Source organism: Photinus pyralis, unplaced genomic scaffold (genome assembly GCF_008802855.1).
Source record: "Photinus pyralis isolate 1611_PpyrPB1 unplaced genomic scaffold, Ppyr1.3 Ppyr1.4_LG5, whole genome shotgun sequence".
Classification (NCBI taxonomy): Eukaryota; Metazoa; Arthropoda; class Insecta; order Coleoptera; family Lampyridae; genus Photinus; species Photinus pyralis.
Genome location: NW_022170596.1, coordinates 26,191,644 through 26,214,309, shown reverse-complemented (window position 1 = coordinate 26,214,309; position 22,666 = coordinate 26,191,644). Strand labels below are relative to the sequence as shown.

Sequence of the window (22,666 nt, the reverse complement as noted above, 5' to 3'; positions counted from 1 at the left end):
GACTTTCTTTGTTTACTTGTGTCTACCACTTGCGTGTGGGGTAAGAACAGGCTTGTGTAAACTATGAACTTTGTGGCAAGGGTTCCAGGTAACAATAATTTTTAACTAACAAGTAAATACTGAACATATTAAAATACTCAAAATTGCTCTGATAAAGATCCGTAAACTATACAGATTAGGCAGGCAGTGATGATCGAAAGTTTGGTTACTTATATCAAGTGTGATTTTTGGAAGAGTATTAAAAAAGTGTCACCTTTTCGTATTTAAAGGATGCACCATCCGCCTTATTTACTTCGTGATATTGGGACATTTGCTGAATAAAAAGAACCCACAATCCTGACCTTAAAGGGTACATATCTGAATAGAATACTGGGAGCATTTGCAAATGCCAGTGCATGGTTGTTCACGAACATTTTACACTTTCCTACAATAACGTGAGAGGACACTGAAACGTCAATAAAGCTCACCTTCGTCTTAAATACATTGTAACAATGTACACACCATTATCACCACGTCGTTGTACATATTTCTTATCTCAAGTTCCTCAATTTGACATGCGTTTTCAAGTGATTTAACAACAAAGACATCTACAAACGCAAATTATTGACGGGCGCGGCGAAAAGAATAATGGTTGACGTAACAATAGGTTCCATTTGTGAACGTTCGCGTAATAAATTTCTATAAACCGTTTATGAATTTAAAGCATCGCGTTTATATAATTCATAATCCGTAGCTAATGAAGCGCAATTCTGTTTCGAAAGCTCTAATTGCATTTCCCACCAGTTCCATCTATTCTGATCTGAATTTTGGAACCAATCGACCAAATTGAAGTTTAACTGATTACTGAAGTTTGTCTCCCATGACGCCACCTCAAACTAATCAATAAGGAAAGCCGATATTATAACTTCCAGGGTGCGGTGATAAAGCATAGATAGACACGTGTATAAAAAACGGGCATGTATTGCAAAAATGCGCCATCGTAACGATTTAGGTATGTATAACATAAAATGACAACACACAAAGAGGACATTCGATTTTATTGGGTGGGTCGTTTTATTTTATAGACATTAACAACGATCGTATATAATAGGGGTAAATGTTTAGTTTAGCTACTGTCGCAGGGAAATGGGATGGTTATTAAATTAAATGGAAGGGAGATCAATTCTAAATTATTTATTAATAACAGTGAATATATGTATTGTAACATAATAACGGTATCGTTTTAAAAAACACAGAAAATAGACAGAATTTTGGTAAAAGTGGGATGCACTGCGTAGCTATTAATTAAACGCCAAGCCAGCATGAACACGATCGGCGAGTATTCGATTACAGTTACGAATTGCTAAAAGTACCGGGGCTAAATAAATTACGTTTACTATCTATCTAAAATTCATTAATTAAACAAATATTGATAAATTCATTTAAGGGTTTTAGGCTCTTAGTTAAACATATGGATTCTGAATCAAAAGTTGGAAATTTCTGATAAAAGGAATGAATTTCCTTTTATTAGCTCGACTAGCGCTGTAGAACTGTTCCTTTTTCCTAAAAATTTTCCTTCAAGTTCTGGATAGTTAATTGAACAATTTAATTGCAAAGCTTTGGTAAAAAATGTTTGTTAACAAAAGAGGCCAAGCCAAATCGCTGGAAATTATCTTCAAGTCTCTAGGTTTGCCGCTAGAGGGCGTACGAGTCATGGTTAAGTAGACATTTTTTTTTCTTAAACTTTTTACAACTCAATACACAAATCTAAATAAACAATTCTCACAAGCAATACACAATTCCAAAAAAATAAGACGAAAATTCAAATGAAGTAAACCAATTCTGTGCTTATTCGTAGATTTCCTACTAAATTGAAATATTCCTCATATATAGGGTATCCCATCATCGTTTTTGGTATTTACACGAAAGTAACGTCTACATGACGTTGTTTACACAATTTTAAAAAAAATGCTCAAGTATTGGGTTACGTTATGAAATTACGTAATTAGTGAAATGTCAATTATTTCCTGTCGCTGCCCCAGCATAATCACTAACAAATGTTGCTTACAAATTCTACGCGCTATAATTCTGTTTCATCCAATCGAACAATATAAATAGGTGGCGCTTAACTCGAAACCTAAGTTCCTTTATCGACTGCGAATTGTATAGTTCCATTGTAAATTTAAGCTTGCTAATACTGTACAATTTACCGCAAGCCACAAGTACGCAAACACACATATTTAACGCGAAACCCTTCAAAAGCAAATTCGAGAAGGAAATTAATGAGTTTTTGTACAACTTGAAGAACACAGCACCGGGAAGGTAGGTAATAAATAACGTTTAGCAACAGGCGGCAAGTAAACATAACATAAAAAAATATACGCTTAGTGCATTTCACTTTTAGTCACAAAATACACAGTGGTCGATTCATAGAAATTTTGTTGAATCTTCATGTGTACTCTGTGAAGTAAGTAGAACGAATATGTAATTGAGCAACGCTATGGAAAAGCAGGGTGAGTTTTTTAAAGTGTTACAACGCGATATTTCGAAAATAATTTTAAAATGTCACCCCCACCTCGAAAAATTGAGAAAAAAAATGGTCTCCCTATATCCTTATTAAGTCACCAAAATTTCATAAAAATATTTAAAACCATTTTCCAAATACCGCCTTGTAACACTTTAAAAAACGCATTCAGTATAATTATATATTAGAAAGTCCGCAAAAATGACAGTATATACTTTAATTTTGAACCTTGTGTTTACAATAAAAAAGGACTACAGTCCTAAAATTACAATGCCAACGACAAAAAATAGTTTGGTACACAATAACGCTGATTGTTAAACGATTCTTTTAGCACCAATGATATATAGCGTATTGATGTTATGTGGCCTGAAGAACCCCGCTCACGATAAACGAGAACACGGTATCCTACCACCACCACCAACTAATTACCTGATCCACCTCCACCCCCGCCCAAAAATAAAAGCGTTTGCATAGTCATCACATCAACCCCTAAGAGGTCGGCGACAAACCGATATTGTGTGGATATCGGAGGTGGGGCTGAGGTCCAGGGTTAACCACTCTCTCAGTTAATCACCACAAATTTTATCACTAATTAGTAGTTATCCATAATTTGCCCGTATTGCACATGGCGAGACATATAAACCGTAAAATATGACGTCTTAGCACCCGAAGGGTTAGGGAACCCGCACTGAAAGGGCGTAGATTAGAGCCCTGAGTGCCATAATAACTTGATGTGGTTTAACCACGTCGAAACTGTTAGAGAAAGGATCAAAGAGCCAATTTTCATGCCTTTACTCAAAAGTACGTATTTTTTTCCTAATCTCCCAGACTATGAGTTCTGTTATTTTTAACTAGTGTGTCGGACTGAGCGAGATGTGAGAAAGGAAGAAATGAAGAGTGACATTTTACCTTCAACAAATAAAAAAATTCAAACTAATTTGACAACTGACATGTATCCGGACTTCAAACAAGTAATTTTGGAAGCAAGTGGCTCGCAAGTTCGCTCTAAATATACTCTGCTTATCAATCTCAGTAATCGCAAAATTGTTAAAAAAAAACATCAAAATGTTAAATTAGGTGGATTGTACAATTTAGCAGAATTTTCGATTTATTATAAAAAGGTGGTCTGAGAAAGGTGCGACATTTGACTTACCTACAACACATGTTAACTTTGAAATAAATAGCATTTAGGGTGTGTCAGAACTTGACATTTCAAAATTGCAGTTCAAAAACAATTTCTCGTCGCTTAACAAACTCGGATATTTGAAACGACAAAATAATTACGGCAAAAGTAATTTTCTCTTGAGCTGCAGTTTTTTTACTCGCCTTAGGGACATTAATATATTTTGAAATTTAAATTGGTTTCGAGAACGACGTTAAATGTTGAGGTACGCACGTTTTTTACAACGAAATGAATGCGTTTTTGGTTATTCGGAAAACTGTCGTTGTGGAAAAGAGACGCGCCGCTTAAATTAACCATTACATTGAAAACGGTTATTAGGAAGCAGGGCGTATAAATTTCCCACTACAGTAGGTGGAAAGTCCTATCTTTATTTCTAGGGATCATCTCTAAATGCACTTTTTTCTTATTTCTTTTTAAAGCTGTCATATCAACGTAATATATCATTTCTTATGGAAGCGTTCTTAGCGCGTGTGTTTTGTACCACGAAAACTTTTTTCTGTTTTATTTGACATAAATAACCGCGTTTTCCTTTCGTCGCAATGACGTCGTGAATAACAACGATCCTACTGAGAAAATTTGCAAAAGTCGAGATTGAAAGTTTTCGCCTGCCAATTCGAGTAGGTGCGTTGCAAGCTTCCCTAAAATCCATTTCCCGACCTTCACCTCGGGAACGTTCACACCTATAATCTTCAAACAGTTCAAAAACGGATGCTACTTAAATTAGCTGAGCCCGTAATTGATTTTGCGCCTCGTACATGTAAGATTCGCGATTAAATCCCGATGAAACAATTTCCGTTTGCAAAATTAATTACCTGCCGATTTTATACGAAGGTGGACATTGTGTTACCGGTTTTATTGAGGCAATTACTGCAAATAATCGGGCACGTTTTTGTTTAATAAATTTATGAACGGCTGGTTCTGATATAATTGCGTTTCACAACGTACCTTGTGTTACCGGTTTTATTGAGGCAATTACTGCAAATAATCGGGCACGTTTTTGTTTAATAAATTTATGAACGGCCGGTTCTGATATAATTGCGTTTCACAACGTACCTACGTGACTTTTCCTAATAACCCACGAATTTTTCAAACACCCCCTCGCCTAACCGAACCGCAACATCCTCAGCCGAAAGGAAATTGAAACTCACATTTACTTATAAATGGGCGAGTAGTCGCGTAGGAAATTGCGATAATCAAGCTCTCGTCGTGTTTCGTATTTGGAAAATGCAACAGATTTAACAGCCCCGGATTTCCATGACTGGCGGTATTAATTCTGTGTCATTTCCTCAGATTCCGTACGAGATAATGACCGAAAGCCGTTAGTTGTCGAAACGCAACTGAACTTGGGACGTTCGTTTTCCACACGATTTTTGCCAATAAAAGCTCGAGGAATGCGGGAAAAGGTGGTTTCATCGTTTTTTAAATGGATCGAATTTAATCCACTTAATCTTAGACGTTTAATGAGGGAAGCTTTGAAAAGCACTGCACTAATTTACTCAGATATACGATGACATTTTCATATGAATGGTATATTCAAACTCATGTGTCTGTGGATGGAAACTTCATTAGGTACAAAGTACTATTACGGTCATACAGAAATGGTGTCCGAGTAAATTAGATTAACCCTGTACAGTGTGGACTCCGCACAATTAAATACATTGCTTGTAATCAACTGTGAAGTTCAGATTGTGTAATTAACTACATAAAATGCATTAAATTTGAATTTGGAAAGCATTCGATTTATTAGATTTTAATATGAATACGTATAGTGAAAATTTCCCCAAAAGTCGGTCGGTTTATTTTTATTTACGAATAAATACAGATTCGATTCGTTTTACCTGAATTTGCGCCGCTGCGTTATTTTTTTAAATTTTTTATTTAAATAATTTGAGCTGCCAACGGGTCAAGCCCACACAAGGCATCTACAATTTACAATGGCAAAAAATAATAGGAAACTACAAAGAAAACTAAAGAAAGCTATTTATAAACTTAACTGACAACTTTCATAGACATTCATAGACTGACAATCGTTCTGTTTTTATAATACTTTTTATCAAAGATAGGCTTTCATGAAAAACATCTATCCCAACTGGTTCGCTCCCCTTGCCATTCTATGTAGCAGCGAGTTAAGATTGAAGTTTGTTATTTTTCCTTTTGGATTCGTTAGTAATTTAATTTTTGTTTAAATTATATGGCCTGTGTAAATTGTTTAGTTCGATTTGTTGCATTAAATTATGAAACGTGAGATTGCGTGTTAAAATGTAAGTACATTTGGTTGTTTGCGATATGAGGTTTTGTCATCGGACGTAAGTTAATTAACGCACATGTTTTGGTGTTGACCCGGCTGCTGATAACAAGAGACGCAGATGGTCAACGATGTGCGCATTATTTTCGCGTTCCTTCGCAGTCGGCGATAATCTGATCGCATTTTTCGAAAATACCGGAGGATGAAGTTTTTTTAAATGGTTTGTTCGAGTTATTGAGTCCAGCTTTTTTTAAAGACAAAGTGAAGTTCCCTGAAGCAAGTGTTCTTGTTTGCCTTTGATAAGTGTGCCTGAAAATCGCAAACCATTCACTACCAGATTATTAGGATTACTAAAAAAGAAAAAAAAACTAAGTAATTTTAAGATTTTGTTATTTTTATTTATCGACCGTTTGAGTGCGGGGTACTATGTGCAAACAAGCTTTGTAAGCTTTTCTCAGGAATGTTGGTTTCATTTTCATTTCATGTGTTTTGGATTAATTTTTGGCATTGTCATTCAATTAATTGTGTGTTTATTTGGCTTTATGTCCAATTTACCTTCTCATATCCAAGTTTTCATTTTCGGGTTCATTATTTCAAATTTTCGGAAATTGATCGAGGCAACTGAGTCTTGGTCAATATTGGTTTCAATTTTGATGGACCGGTGTTTTGTGGGTGGTGTCGTTGACCGCATACCATATTTGTTTGGTGCTCAACGTGGGACACAGCAATGATTTTCACATTAAACTTTTAAAATTTTTGTATAATTAGTGTTTTCACGGGACGTTGAAATACTATAACCCTTTGGCCGTTGAAGCGATAAAAACATGAACGAAAAATAGCAACAAACTACCTATTATAAATGGCGTATGTATTTCGACAGCGAAATTATCATCTTCCAACAATTAAAATATTGAAATAATTGTAATTTTAATAAATTTTGGTTATAGTATCAATTTTTTGGTTTTGTATGTATATTCGGCAGTATTTTTAAAAATGGCCTGACTTTTTAAAATGTTTGAATCAGGCAGTGTGAAAAAAAATATTTATTTGAATTGGTTTCTCCTAAAACAATGGACTCTCATCGTAGAATAATTTTCTCCATGCCACTTTAGTATTATTCATATATATTTTTAAATACCTATTTCTATCTAACAACCTCTATCGATTACCATGACTGCATGTAATCATTCACCTTTACGTGTATAATCAATGTAGTCGTATGAAGGAAAATGGAAATCTTTTGCTCTTGTACTGCAAAATTTCAATTTACAGTTCGCTAAAATAAACAGGGCTAATATATAAATAAATTTCATTAACGACTAAAATTCTGTAATCGAAGCAGCATTATAAAACGAAAAATACGGTTAAAACCAATCATAAACTAATTACAAGTCCGCTCTCCATAAAGACACGCCTCGGCAACGTGCTCTTTGAAATATATTTACAAAATTAAAGCACTAACATTTCAACAGAATAAAACAGTGTGGTTACATGCAATAAAGAGCATATTTTAGAATTCTTGGCGGAGTCCCTTTTTAAAACGGGGAAACAACATAATCCGCTTTCGATATTAAAATAGGGTTTGCGTCGTTTGTAGGAATAAAAATTCAAATGTTTGTTTACTAGGAATAGCGTCACAATATATTCAACCCCTTAAATTGCTGAGGAAGGGTACTCCCTGGAGGTATTTGTTTGCTGTGCCAAGTCACATATATAAGGGTTTTTGTTTTGTCTTCTAAAGCTCTTTTATGTACAATAATGTTATGAGTGACGTTATCAAAAACATTAAAATCGTATACTTGGACTTTTCGACTGGGTTACCGGTTGCTTATCTTTGGTTGTCGTAGTTTTGCATGGGATATATACAACGCACCAATTGTTTTTGTAGTTAATTCTAGTTCGTTACACTTGTAATACAATACACTGTAACAAAATGAAAATCTAATAAAAAAAAACTTCGTACAGACGTACTTGTGGATGGAATTGTTAACAATAGCGCTTACAAAACGTTTACTAACACATTACCATTCATTTATGTAACAATTTAAGTTTGAATTTAACGTAGCTCGTCGAATGTAAAATGTTTTGTGTGTAATTAATAGAGAGACAATTACACAATGTAACTCGTCCGAATAAATATTTTTTTCCGAATGAATGTACCATACTGGCACCGTTTTGTTTCAGTAGGGCGGTTGAAATTCGTGAGTCCCCATTGGGATCTCCGTAACGGTCAGAGATTCAATGTAGGTAAAAATCCAATATGGCGTCCATAAAAGATAAACCTGTAGTCTCTAAATCTAGAGCGGTATTGAAATTCTGACAAAAGATTCAGATTCTCCTAAAAACGCGTCCATGGGAGGTGGTAACGGGATATGTCTATTTCCGACCGTTTAACCTAGGGAAAATGAAAACAAAATTTGACACATTCAGTTTTTCTGGGATATCTCAGTTATTTTCAAAGATTTTTCATAAATTTTAAAAGCGTTTAAAAAAGGAGATATCCCCTATATCCATATTGGATTTTTACCTACACTGTATGTCTCGCCGTTGCGGGGATCCCAATGGTGAACCACGAATTTGAACCTCCCTGTAGAGATTTTTATTTTATCAATTAGTCAATACATGGATTCACAAGCCATCATAATATAATAACGGAAAAAAGAAATATGCATTTTTGTAAGCAGTGTCCGTTGAACTCATAACGGGAAAATAGTACGAAATGTCTCTCCCTGTTCAGTAAAATGGGAAAACAATGAAAATTATGCGTTATAAAGCAGAGAACCAGCAAATTAGCTTTACGTAATAGAGGAATATATAGGGTGCCTTATTTGCCTTGCACATGATAGGGAATCCTCAATCGTCTAAGTTAAGGTCTCACACCGGCGCCGGAAAACGGGAACGGGCGCGGGATATGCAAGTGTAACGTATGCTAACCGCCGCATCGAGATGCATACTTACCGAGCTGTGCAAATATATTCCATGTCCGTCCCGATCCCGTTCCCATTTTCCCGCGTCGTGACTTTTTGTGCTTTACAGGTAAGGTTTTTTTGAGTTCTAAGTTAGACTAGAACCCAATTTCGAAAAAAAATTCAAAGGGCTGTAACATTTGAACTAGTAGCCCCATCTTGGAACTGTTTGAAATTATGGATTCTACAGGCCACATTCTATAAGAAAAAATTTTTCCGGGTCGATCTAAGACAATTTTTTTTTCGGACCTCAAAAAAAGGCAGTGTATAACCTTCCTTTTTTACCAAAAATCGACTACATCAGAATTTCTCGGGAAAACACTTTTTCTTAATTTTGGTGCGTAGAATCCAAAACAATTCGTACTTTTTCGATCAGACTTCTCAATCAAAAGTTATAGACTAGAAACCAATTATTAAACGTATATCATGTGGTATCAAAGGTTTCGCCGTTAACGATTCAATATTTACCTACATTAATTTCAATTTGCATTAATAATCAACCCGATTCTCAGAATTTTAATTAAACCATGTCAATGTGTCAGATTTAATTAATAAATTGATTAAATTAATTCAAGTAAATCCGCGAAACCACCAAATAATCGACCAATCAGAGTACGAATAATTTCCGCCGATTAAAAGCAAAACCACAATCAAAACGCAAATTAATTTTGCTACATAAATAAAACGAAATCCGAATGTTCACAAAAAGTTTTGAAAATCAAATTTATGAGGTTCGTGTTTTTTAGAACGCCCATCTAATGCGATAAAATTAAAGTCGAAAATTTTTACAAGTTTTGAAACGTAATCAAATATATTCCTTCAGTTAAAACCTTAACATTTTACAAGTTTTGCAGAAATGGCACATGAATCACCCTCATATAATTAATTAAAAATCTTTCTCTCGTTATCAATTATCTCTTTTTTGTGTATTTTGAGTAAGAAAATGTTTTGAAGCTTCCACTATGACGCATAACGGTCGGGAGCGTGACCGGGGTTTTCTCTCAGGGGAAATACCAGGGAACGAACCGATTGGAAACACGTGGTACACATATTCTTAGACATAAAGCGGCAGAATCGCGCATGCACAGGTGGCCGGGTGGTATCCATACTAGCCACAGCAATTTTTAATATTAGGTTTCAATTAAACGATTTTAACTAACTCGACATCCAATTTGGCTACAAAACGTTAAATAATTATTCATTTATCTTTTATTTTCATTGGTTTGTATACTCATAACCAGACTACCCAAATTTGGTTGTGGGTTTTTATGTAAAAGAATTTTATAGCCCTTAAAATGTGGTGTCACTCGATTTCAAAGTGGTGGAATGTAGGAGTGGAAAGTCTAAATCTAAAAAAACGGATTTAGTTTCCGTTTTACAATTACAATTACTGTAGTCGGTGGTACGTTTTGGAATGAAAGTTTTGTAACTGTAACGCAGACATGCAGAGTATAATGGAGTCAAGTGTCGTTTTTATACAACCCTAAAGGTGACATGCATCTGTATTTTTTATTTCCCATGAATCATACTGGATTAAGACGAAATACCTGTCAAATTCTTGTTCTTACTGCTACTTTCCTTCTTTTCACTGCCACCCTTACCAAATGTTTCGCAATTTTATATCTAGCAACCCTTTCAATATGCATACAGTCGATACATATCGATTTTATGTACCTACCCGTTTGCTTTACGTTAACTTTTTTTCTTAATAGGGTTCGACTGCTAAGGTCATACCATACCTATCCCCTTTAGTGCACGATTATGAAAGTACACGTAGTCATATTATACATAATGCTATATATCGATATACAGTGTGTCCCAGGTAGAACGCTCCATAGGGAAACGGCAATGTATTTTTTTCGCGAAGGATCCACGAGACATTTGAATTGAAATTAGTGTTCAGCGTACTACCCCAATCCCTTTTTAGCATCAAGCAAGCGCATTGTTATCTATGCTTATGTAATGAAAAGGTACCTTTCGAGACCGGAACTTTTCTTTGCTACCAAATCAGCTTTCAAAAAAATGTCTATGAGTAAAACTCGGTCACTTTGTCCATCATCTTGGATTATATTCGCGATTTAATTAGCGGAGCCAATCAATGTCAATTAAATTGATTGGCGGGGTCGCCCACGTGGTTGAGAGGTTTTTTCGGGGATTAATTTGATTATTTCGCCGTAATTGCTTGGAATTTGGACTTTTATATGATTACTTAATTACAAAATTGGTGCGATTTTGAGCGTTACTGATTAAATTGATTACTAGCTAATTAGATTAATCCGCAGGTCGATCAATTTAATTGCGGAATAACGAATTTCATTCGCGGTTTGATTTCTCCCAATTTCCTTCAATTAATTTAATTCGCGGTTTGATTAATTTAATGCGCCACCGATTAATTTAATTTGGCGGTTCGATTAAATTAATTCGCGATATAATAAAACCATATGTAACCAAAAATTACACACACAAGTAATTAATTGTAGGAAAAATGGCAGCCAACGACAATTTCAGAAATTAATAATTAAATTAATAAATTATATAAATCTAACCCGGGCCGCCCGCCTAGCAGCTAAAACGATTAGGATTAGAGGAACGACGACGATGACAGATAGATATGGGTAACATATTAAAATAAGCGAATAAATGACATTTTAAACAAATAGTTGTACATACGGGCAACACAAAAATGGATATCACCATATCACAGAATATAACATATCACAAACTTATCACACGTTAGTTGTCGGACCCTTTGGCTTCCCGTTCGCTACTAGTGTCTCTGGATTTGCCCTTAGGCCATCCCTTTTTCTTTTTTGATTGTTGGCTTCTTCTACACTTTAAGCTATAAAGAAACATGTTCCAAAAGGTGAACGAGTATAGGGAAGATATTAAGGAGAATTTAGTAAATTTGAATTTACAACGACTTTGGCTTAATCTTGGCACTCTCTTAACAATCCAGATAAAGTTGCATGTAATCATTTTCTTAAAGTTAGAGATCCCGTCGTTAGAGCATTTGCTAGGTGTCAATTACAAAGTGCCTATTTCATGTATCTACTGAAACCATAAACCCAAAAATCGTAGGCGAAGATTTTCAGGACGAAAGGAATGACGAATACTTAATGGCAATGCTTTCATTTGAATTACTAAATTGATTCCCGTCCCATTTGACGGTGCACCTGAAAAATTACAATCATTTTTAATTTAATTTAATGATAAAGCAATTGCTTTTATAAAAACGAGGCTCGCAGTTTAATTGCTTCTTCAAAAATTCAATCAATGGTATTATAAACAAATTAGGTACGGAATGAAATTAAAGGTGAAAGCTCAAGATTACTAAATACAAAAGTATTAAAGTTTAAACAGAATAAGAAAGATGTATCAGCGTATGCTTCTGAAATCGAGTCTCTTGCTGAAAAACTTCAAAAAGCATATATATCAGAGGGTGTTCCGTATACAGCAGCCGAAAATGATACGGTAGACACTACGTAAAAATGCTACATCTGACAAATCTAGATTAATTATAAAGGCAGGTAGTTTTAAAACAATTCAGGAAGTTGTTACCAAATTTGTTAATACTAACTCAGAAGCCGTTAGTTCATCAAATTCAACTGTTTTCTTTTTTAAGAAAAATGCTGAGGACTTTAGAATCAATATACGCGGACGCGGTAGAGGATATAATTATAGCAATCGGGGTTATAACAATAATTTCAAATATCGAGGAGGGCGCTACCGGGGCCGTGGGAATTATAATATAGAATTTCTACTTTTAACTCCTAGAGGATACGATCATATTATGATACTGAAGCGGAGCCGGAAAACCAATCCGCCCCCCGGTCGAGGCCGACTCGATTGGGGGAAGCATATAGAAATTTGTCATTTTCTAATTTCGTGGTTTTTGAAACGGAAATGTCCGGTTCAAAAAATACTTTTTTGGTAGACACTGGAGCTGGCATTTCTATTTTTAAACCTTCAAAAATGAGGTGTAGTCATTAATACTACAAATTTTAGTAAAATAAAAGGAGTAAAGGAAGGTTTTACAAATTCATTAGGTAGTACGAAAACGTCGATTTTAATACGTGGCCATAAATTAAAGCACACTTTTCATCGTTGATTAAAATTTTCCTATTCCGTGTGATGGTATTTTGGGCAGAGACTTTTCATTATATTAATTATAAAGCGAATTTGAAATATTTTTATTGGACTATGACTATTCGAATAGGCCAACATACAATTACCACCCCAATTTTCAGTACGTTAGACTCATTAAAGTATAGTACAATATTTATTTCACCATAAGATGCAGATGCAGAATTCGCAGATATTTTTGCCCTAAAGACGGGTATTTTAATTGTAAATAACTTTTATCAACAAAAATTGAAACTATCAGATAAATAACGGTATATAAATATATATTAACATTATAGGATTCCCAAATTGCAGAAAGAGGAAGGTTTCTGAATACAATAGCCCAGTACCTAAAAAATCTACTAACGGTGAAAAATCGTGGCGATTAGTAATTGTTTTCAGACAACTAAATAGGAAACTTATCTCTGACAAATTTCCATTACCTCGTATAAACGACATCTTAGATCAACTTAATTTCAGGATTTCATCAAATACCTTCCCTTAGAAGAAGAGTCGCGGAATTTGGTATCTTTCAGCGTCGATTCAGGCTCTTATCATTTTAAAAGGCTACCTTTTGGTCTATCGGGTAGTCCAAATAGTTTTCAAAGAATGACGTGTACGGCATTTGCCGGAATTACACCTAAAAAGGCATTTTTGTACACGGACGATTTAATAGTGGTAGGTTGTTCTGATAAACAGTAACTTAAAAAACGTATTTGAAACTTGCAGAAAATTTAATTTAAAACTTAATCCCAAAAAATTTCAATTTTTAGGAAAGAAGTTACATATTTAGTCATACAATTACAGATCAAGATATTTTACCGGATGGCTCGCAATACGATATTATAAACGAGTTACCAATATAGCTTAAGCATCACGTTCGTTTACGAAAGGCGAATCATATAAACCCACCAATTTGAAAGAATTAACTGCCATAAATTGGGCCAAAAAACATTTTCGTTGCTACTTATATGGTACAATGTTATAGTATCTAATACGAATAAAAATTGATTGTTGCTGTATTCTTATAATTATTTAATCTTCTATAGGTTATCGATTTCGGCACTTAGTCCATCGTAGACCTTGCTAAAATACGTGTGTGAAAGGGTGGACATTATAAAATTAGATGCTTTCCGTCAATAAATACATATAACACAGATACATTGGTAGTTTAAAATGGTTAAAAATTGAATTAAAATTGGTCGAAAACTGGAGCTGAAAGAAAGATTAAGATTAGTGTACCGTGTGTAATTGTGTTTGGGGTGTGTTTGTGTGTATGTGTGAAAGGGTAGTTTAATGTGTAAAATGTTAATTAAAAGGAATTTATACTTACTTTTCGACCAATTTTAATTCAATTTTTAACCATTTTAAACTACCAATGTATCTGTGTTATATATGTATTTATTGACGGAAAGCTTCTAATTTTATAATGTCCACCCTTTCACACACGTATTTTAGCAAGGTCTGACGATGGACTAAGTGCCGAAATCGATAACCTATAGAAGATTAAATAATTATAAGAATACAGCAACAATCAATTTTTATTCATGCATCCTTATAATTCAAAAATGGAGCAATTCATCGATAATATCTAATACGAAGTTAAGTTATAATTGTTATAATTGTGTACAATTACCTATAGAATTCATTGTAAATGTTACTGTACTTCATAATTTTTATAATCCAGTTTGTGTAGTAAATAGATTCTTGTGTAATTGCTGTAGACCAATTGTTGACTTTACATTATTGCACTTTCTCGCATAGGCAATTGTCACCTAAATCAATCAATTGTAAAAAACGGTTCGAATTGAGAAGTTCTTTAATTGATACCTTCAGGTACCTATTACATAAGTACTAAAGGCGGTTGGACTCGTCGCCTTTAGTGCCCATTGATCGCCTTTTACGATCCCCAGGACGGGAGTGGGCCAATTCTATCCCCGAACCCACAGGGGATTACGTTAATTTACTTAGCTACTAATTGTTTTGCGAATTTGCCATTTTTCCTTTTGTGGAGATACGATTTCAATAACTTGAAAGAACCTGAACTAAGCGCGATTTGAGTAAAATGCTACTGGAAGGGCATAGACAAAATTTCTTCACACTTAATTGCCCAAAATGCAAATAAATACCGTAATGGAGCAATTTGTCGATATCCTAACTTCAAAACAATGAAACAGTATGCCAAGATAATTTCTACCCTTAAACTACATTTTTCCTGGATTTATCGTATACCGACTTATTTGCTGTTTTAGAAATATGACTGCATATCAATGAGCACTCTCGCCTCTTGGTGTAGGTGTTTGTCTATTACCAACAGTGCTACTGAATCTAATGCTAATTTTGGACTAAAGCTTACCACCCATTTTAAAAATAAAAACATTCAAATAAATACGTAGAACGAAACAAAGAATTAAGAGAAGAGAATTTGCAGAAAGGCATAGGACAAATATTGTCAACGAAGTTATCGAAACGTAAGAATAAGTCATTAGTTAATTTGTTTATTTTATAGCAGATGTTAAATTGGCATTTTAATACGTTTGAATGACTAGGCTAAGTGTCTTCTTAACCATAAGACTAGATTAAGTGGGCACTTTAACGGCAAGGGTAGATAAAGTTAAACAAATTGTGCATTCCAATGACATCTGTCAGTCTTATTAAAGATGGGACGCGGAACACGATATAAAATGCATGCATGCAAATGAACATCTACGTTAAATACCTACAGTATTTTCAGAAGTTTTATAATGATTTCGATGGTTTCTAAAGTTTTGCATTATACGCAACTAACCATCGCTATATCGTCTTGTATAATAAATAACAATTAAATAGTTTAACCGAGGCATTAAAATATAGGTAGCTGCTATTAGGAGTGTGGTGACTGCCACAAGTGCATTTGATTTGATTGCACTCCGCAAATCGGAACAAAGGACGTATCGAGTGTAGAATGAAATTGGGAAACAGTTCAAACAGTTGCTTTGTTTAAGCAGGTTAATCGCTTAGTGGAATTTATTGTTCATTAATGCAAGATCAGTAAAGAAACTAATTTTACTTGGTTTTGTAGAGACTGCCGAAGTAAATTCGAGCACTTACGGGACACGGGACGATGCGAACTTAATCACAAAAGTTTAGGATAATTTTATTGCATCTGGATTTTAAATTTATCACGTCACGTTGACTAATCCAGTATAATATTGTTCGTAAAAACGGAATTCCATTAGTCTGATGCTAAAATCCTATGTTGGAATGCAACAGGGCGTCCGGAAAATTACACAACCTTTTACAGATTGCGCCCCTGTAAAAGAATAGTTCGCAAAGGAAACAAACGCGATTGGAACATACAAAAGTTTAACCGTTAAGCTTGAAATATTTCACCCTCAACTCGGTTGATAAATTAACCAATCGTAGTTTCCTCTTCTTTGTTTATACAATATGGAAACCTTAAATTTTTATCTGGAGTTCCCGTTCCTTTACATCGCGAGTTTGAGACAAAGCTTATTAAATTGCAATAAACTCGAGTTTATAAACCGACAAAGCAGTAAAACAAAGCTAAATCCGGAAATGAAATACATATTTAAGTATCCGCAATGCTTATTTGAGGGTAAGAAACGCGAAAAAGAGACATAAAGCACTGAAAATTTAATGTTGAACGTGTAAGGGTTGGAGTATGGGCTGCATAAATTGTATTAATTCGTTGCTGCCCTAGATTTACCCCATAATTCAATTGCTCGCTGCCAACGCTTCGCGCGGGTTTGATTTTTGAACTTACGTGTATGTTCGATGGAACGTTTGCCGGCTTACCTGAAACAGAAATACAAAAATTTAGTTTTACAGAAATCAGGGGCGATAATGAGAAATTTGATAGCGCGTAGCATTTTACACATAGGTTTAATTTGTTTACCTAAATAATTTAGCCTGGGAACATCGCGCTGCGGCAAGTTTGTATGCCGATAGCTTCAAATTTAAAATTGATTATCGCCAACGGGTACCACTAAATTATTGTGGTAATTTTCACGGCAATAATTAAAATTTATCGATTAAGCTCTGAATTTGGTGCACTGCAGTAAAACTATAAACCCAATGATCTGTAAGTGTTAGTGCGTTTCTGACTGGAAATGAGAACAATGGACCCCCAAGAAAAATGTCATCGACTTTAATTACAATTCAAAGTTGCGTTTTTCCAAAAAAAAGCACAAACTGGTTGAACACCTCTTCAACATTTGAATCTTGGAAATTAACACTTGAACCACGATACCAATTCTGTAAGCCTTCCGATCATTTTAGAGTTTGAAATCTGATTTGAAGCTTTAAAGTGGAGGCCTAGAGTTCAAAGCTTGAACCTTTTTTGAAAGGTAAAAAGTTCAAAATATAAAGATAACTGGAAACGTATTTTAATCTTTCTGGTAAAGAATTGATTAACTTTTTGAGGGAAACAACTTTTATACGATGAAACTTAGTGAATGATGTATTCGTCCCTTAGCGCTTAGACCTAAACTCATTCTACAAACTGCTGTTGTTTCACGTACTGACTCCCGTGTCATAAATATTATGTATAAGTAAGCAGTATATACAGTGATATTTATTAAGAAGTAGCCATAGGGATTTACGTGTATTGTTTTCCCTATGTCTACTTTTAAAAGACAAAATCTCTTCTGAAGGGCACCTAATGTTATGCATCCAAAATAATTTCTTAAAATCATATTAATTAATTTGAATACTGTTGCTTTGGCTTTTCGTTCGTGTGCGATATATTTAACTGAAGAAAAAGTTGATATTTTCAATTGGACTAGTGTCGGTAACAGTTTACGAAGCGTAAGAGCTTCATTTTCTGTGAAGTCAAAGCAACAACATTCAAATTAATCAATATGACAGCCAGATCTTTATGGTTTTAGGAAGTTATTTTGGCGCCCTTCAGAAGCAATACACGTAAATTAAATCCCTATGTCTATTTCCTAATAAATAGCACTGTAATCACGAGAGCAGCGCCAGATTTTTTGTACTAAAAAGAATTTGAAAGAAAAGTTCAGAAAGTGAAACAATGAAAAATGCACTGAAAAACCAAATCCCAAAAAAATTCAATTGTGGGTCAAATGGGCGGAGTGGGTAAGTTATCGGATTACCGACTAAGCCCGAATACACCACAATGTGTTCATTCATAGTGAAAATTTTCAAGTGAAAATAGTCCGTCCCGCTGTCTCCCTATGATATAAGAAACTATTTACGTAGTTTTATTCTCTAAGCAGATTTCTTCCTAGGGAAACCATCAAGTTCTTCTTGTTTACTGTAAACATTGTCTATAGTTTATACTCCTGCTTTGAATAACAATTAAAATTGTATTGGATTAAATAGTATCAATTTGAGAGAGCAATTCTTTTACCAAACAGTTCTGAGTTTACTGATATAATGATTGTTTTTTTGCAAAGATTCATGTTTAGAAAGGTACCAGTTGTTAATTATTAATTATTCAAGTGTAGACTATTGTTTTTAGAAATGTATCCATGAAAATACAACGTTTAGTGCCTGGTATAAAGTTAATTAAAACGTTACAGTTTACTTTGCACTGTTTTCGCAACAACTCAAAAAGAAAAACAAGATAGTTTCATAGTTAATAAGGTGAAATGTGAACCCTGTTAGTGGTAAGAAGTTTATAGCAAAGGTCATGCTAATTGTGTACAGCTCGAGTCTCAAGAGGGAACAAATTGCAGCACAAGTGGACGAAACAACTTGAACCGCATTTAAATCTGTATAAGCAAAGGTCAAACGGGCACAACTTATAAGTTGGAGCTTTAGAAAAAAAAAGAAAACTTTTTCCTTTCAGTGTCTATCTTAATTCAAGTATGGGTTGCCATAGGGATACTTAGGGGTGTCATTTTAGAAGAAATCAAACTGCTATGCCTGTTAAAGTGTGTTTTATCTACCCTTGTACCTAAAATAACACTCAAACTTCGCTGTTGTGCCTATGCAAATCACTCTGTAACCAAGAAAAATTTATTTAATCTATAACTACGTTTTCGGTGTAACTCCCTTAAATTGCAAAGAAAGAAATATTATTTAGTACAATGACTACTAACAATTTATTATTTTTCTCTTTGTGCTTTATATGCAAGGGTTTATAGGCTTCTACGTGTTAGTATTTTATGTACCGTGCTGCAAAATGTTGTCTTCTCAATGACAGACAAACAGCAGAACTTGAAAACAATTTGATATAGTATTTTGAGTTTATAACAATCTACAATAGGAATTAATTATAATCATTTACAAAAAATAGAACTAAAGTGATTAGAACGTGCCGTCATCAACATACCAAACATTCAAACCTGAGTACAAAGAGTGTGTTAAATCCATGATAGACAAACGGAATACGAATGGGACCAAAGGAATTGCCTGTTGTACACCACATTGAGAGTCAAATATTTTGTCATCATATACCAACTTAGAACTTAGAAGAAATTAGACAGAATCCGAGACAGAAGCATACCCTAATATCCCATGTAAAGTAAAATTGCGATAAAGAAAACTGTAGCAAAGGCCGCTAATATTTACGCTGATTTTTCTGCCGCCACAGTGAAGGGCAAAGCAGTAAAAAATGTTAACTAAAGGGATTTCCTACGCATTAAACCTAAAATTGAAGCACAAACCCTTTATCCTAGTGCTCGTTTCTTTGGCCAACGCAAAATTTGTACTGACCAAAAGGATCAACAACCAAAATTTGCAATTCAATGGACCGTCATCCGATTCCAAGAGCTGTTGTTGTTGTTGTTCATATCGTCGGGTTTAAGAATGCATCCCGGAAATCACCTGTTAACCCCAATGTGTTGAGTCAACCTCGTTAGCTATAAGAACTATTTCCATTAACCTAGTAGATCAAGGTCAGCAGAACACAATCAAACATATTGCATAATTAGGTGCTAATTAAGCGCCCTATTCCCGAATTAAATGCTCCTTTTTTTTTAATTATGAACCTGGCAGAACATGAATAATTTAAAAAAAAAAAGCATTTAATTTGGGAATAGGGCACTTAATTAGCACCTAATTATGCAATATGTTTGATTGTGTTCTGCTGACCTTGCTCTGCTAGGTTCCTGGACATGTTAGAACTCCAGGTTTCCACATTAAGGAAGAATTTCGCCCACAAAAGGTTGGTTATAAAATTGTATGACTTTTGTAAATTTAAATCGACAGCTTTTCGATCCATTAGACGAACATTTTACATTATTACTATTACAATTTAAAGTGTAAATCAGAGATCCTAACGTTGTTGGAAATTCTGTAAATTAGTGTATTATTATCTAAAGAAATCCCTGAATTTGGGTCCAGTCTTTTCAGACTTCTAAATCTTGCGGAATCAAAATAGAATTCCACTTAAATTTCAGAATAAAGGAACCAAATTCAGAGGTATTTCCCAATTGATTTGGCAACAGAGTGTAAATTGGTAACAATCTTAATCCAAATTATTGAACGTATTAATATTAGTCAAAGAGATGGCCACCTCTACCTGGGAATTAAATATTCAGATATCTGCCAGGTAGAAATTTATTATTTAAACCATCTTATAAAAAGCAATGTAATGCATCCTTAAATGTCCACAATTTTTTCCGTGTTTATTGTTATCAATATGCTAAAATCGATTATTTCCGGTGCTGTGATTGTGCTGGAAAGTACAAGTTTGCAAAAAAACACTCTTGTAATAACACTATCAGTTACAGGAGATCCCTTAAGCCAACCAAAGTAAGACAGGTAAAGTAAAAAAAGGGAGTCGATTGAGCTAGTCGCCGGGATAATTAACGTTATTTGAATATTGTTTATGGTACAGTTTTTCTGGTGGCAATTTTCACCTTATGAAAAAGAAAGGTAGTTTGTCAATCAATGAATTGCAACAGGGTTTTAATATAAAGCTCCCGCGACAAAACGCATTGAGTAGCAACATTGTGTATTAAATGTGATAGGATTTTTGTCTTCTCTTTCTAGGACTAGTTCTTCCACTATACGCCCACGATTATCAGTCTTTTCAGATCCCCATATGCGCATTGAAATCACCATAGCAACTTTCAGCTTAGAATCGGTTGATTTGGCCGTTGTGGAGGCGCTAAAAAAAGAAAACCCCAGGATGGTCAAAAAGAAAACCAAGAGGTACGTCTAAAGAATGTGCTTCTTCAGTCAAAAGTGATATATGTCTGTGATAAATATTTGTAATTTGAATTTTTTTGTGTTGTTTGTGAAACTAAATCGTCTTTATAATTATATAAATATGAGATTTCGTGTTTATGCGCTTTTTTTTTGTTTTTCTGAATAAAAAAATATTTCTTTATTTACATTTACTCTATTGTTGTTGGCAGATAATCTCCAACTCATTAGCATTAGAAAAATGTCCCCCCGACGACGACATTCGATTATGGAAATCCAAATATGGACATTATCATTAGAAGCAAAGAACAACTGAAACGATTAATAACGGATATTTAAATTTCACCCGTTCCAGAAAAGTAGGTACCTATCCCGTTGTTGCACTTTCTCCTCTTTTTGTTTACATTTTTCTGCTTTTGGTAATTTTTTAGTAATCTTAAACCATCGTCCGTCACAGGTAGAACGAGATAGGTACTGTACATATTACCTATCATAGTGTACTTCTATTATTTACACTATGGTATTATATTCTTATTTAGACAAAATCAGGTCATAATGTTTAATGTATTTTTGATGTGCTAATATGGGCGCATCTTGTACTCAAAACTGTCGCCTCTTTTACGATTTTGGGGCGCAGATTACGTTACCCGTCTCCATAAAAATTGTCAATTCAATGCCTCGGTCTGATTACTTAATGCAACAAAAAAACATAAACTAAAAATGTTATACCGCGAAATCTTCTCAAACTTACATAAAACGTTTTAAGACAGTCAATGTAGGAAGTAATGCCACCGTTAACCTTTTATTGTAAATGCGTATTGCTGCAGAAAATACATTTAGGGAAGATAGCGTGTGTGTATAACGTAAAACCTTGTTAAAAACGGTTTTGTGTCTTCCTTTTGCATTTTATGGCGTAAGATAGGAAAAGCCAATTGCAATTTCAATTTTATGTTCGCATGAAAAACACGTTCGGAATTTGAATAATTGAAAACGGCGCAACTAAATTAATTAACGATTACAAGGATAATTCGCTCCGAGGTGCACGTAAATCCCACATATGAACTTAAAGTGGAATTTACCTTCACGATATCAAAAACAGTTAAGTGAAGCTTCGGTCGTAAAAAGAGAAACATGGACGTGTAATAAATAGAACAATAAATTTATAAACCGCAACTGGAAAGATCAAACCAATCGATTTGGAAACGTTTACGAAAAGCCGGGGAGAGAAATGGGAGAATTTTATTCCCTGTAACGCACCTACGTAGATTTCGATTTGTTATAGGCACAGAAGTTCGTGGTCAGCTGAGTAAAGTTGGGGCTGCCTACGCACTCAGTTTCGCAGAGGTCATTTTATATGAATCCAAAATTTATGAACATAAAGAATATAAAATCATGTAGTATAACGCCAACCCTTGGGGTTACCAATATTCCAACCGAAATGTCCAATACGACCGATATCAACTGCAATACACGGTTCGGTAAACATAACGAAACCGAAGCAAAAGTTTGAGAAGTTACAATTTTCA

The 22,666-nt window shown here is 34.5% G+C and overlaps 1 protein-coding gene across 9 annotated transcripts in view; it reads right to left on the bottom strand.

Annotated features, from left to right (window-relative positions):
* The window catches only part of LOC116171529 (cyclic nucleotide-gated channel rod photoreceptor subunit alpha), a 249,034-nt gene that overhangs the window by 149,754 nt on the left and 76,614 nt on the right, over positions 1 to 22,666 (bottom strand). Inside the window, exon 1 of one of the 9 annotated variants that reach the window (XM_031488418.1) lies at positions 16,786 to 16,856. The exons of the other annotated variants lie outside the window; for them this stretch is intronic. The gene's annotated coding sequence lies outside the window, so the exon portion shown is untranslated. Of the gene's footprint in view, positions 1 to 16,785; positions 16,857 to 22,666 lie in introns of those variants that run through there. 9 annotated transcript variants of the gene reach the window in all.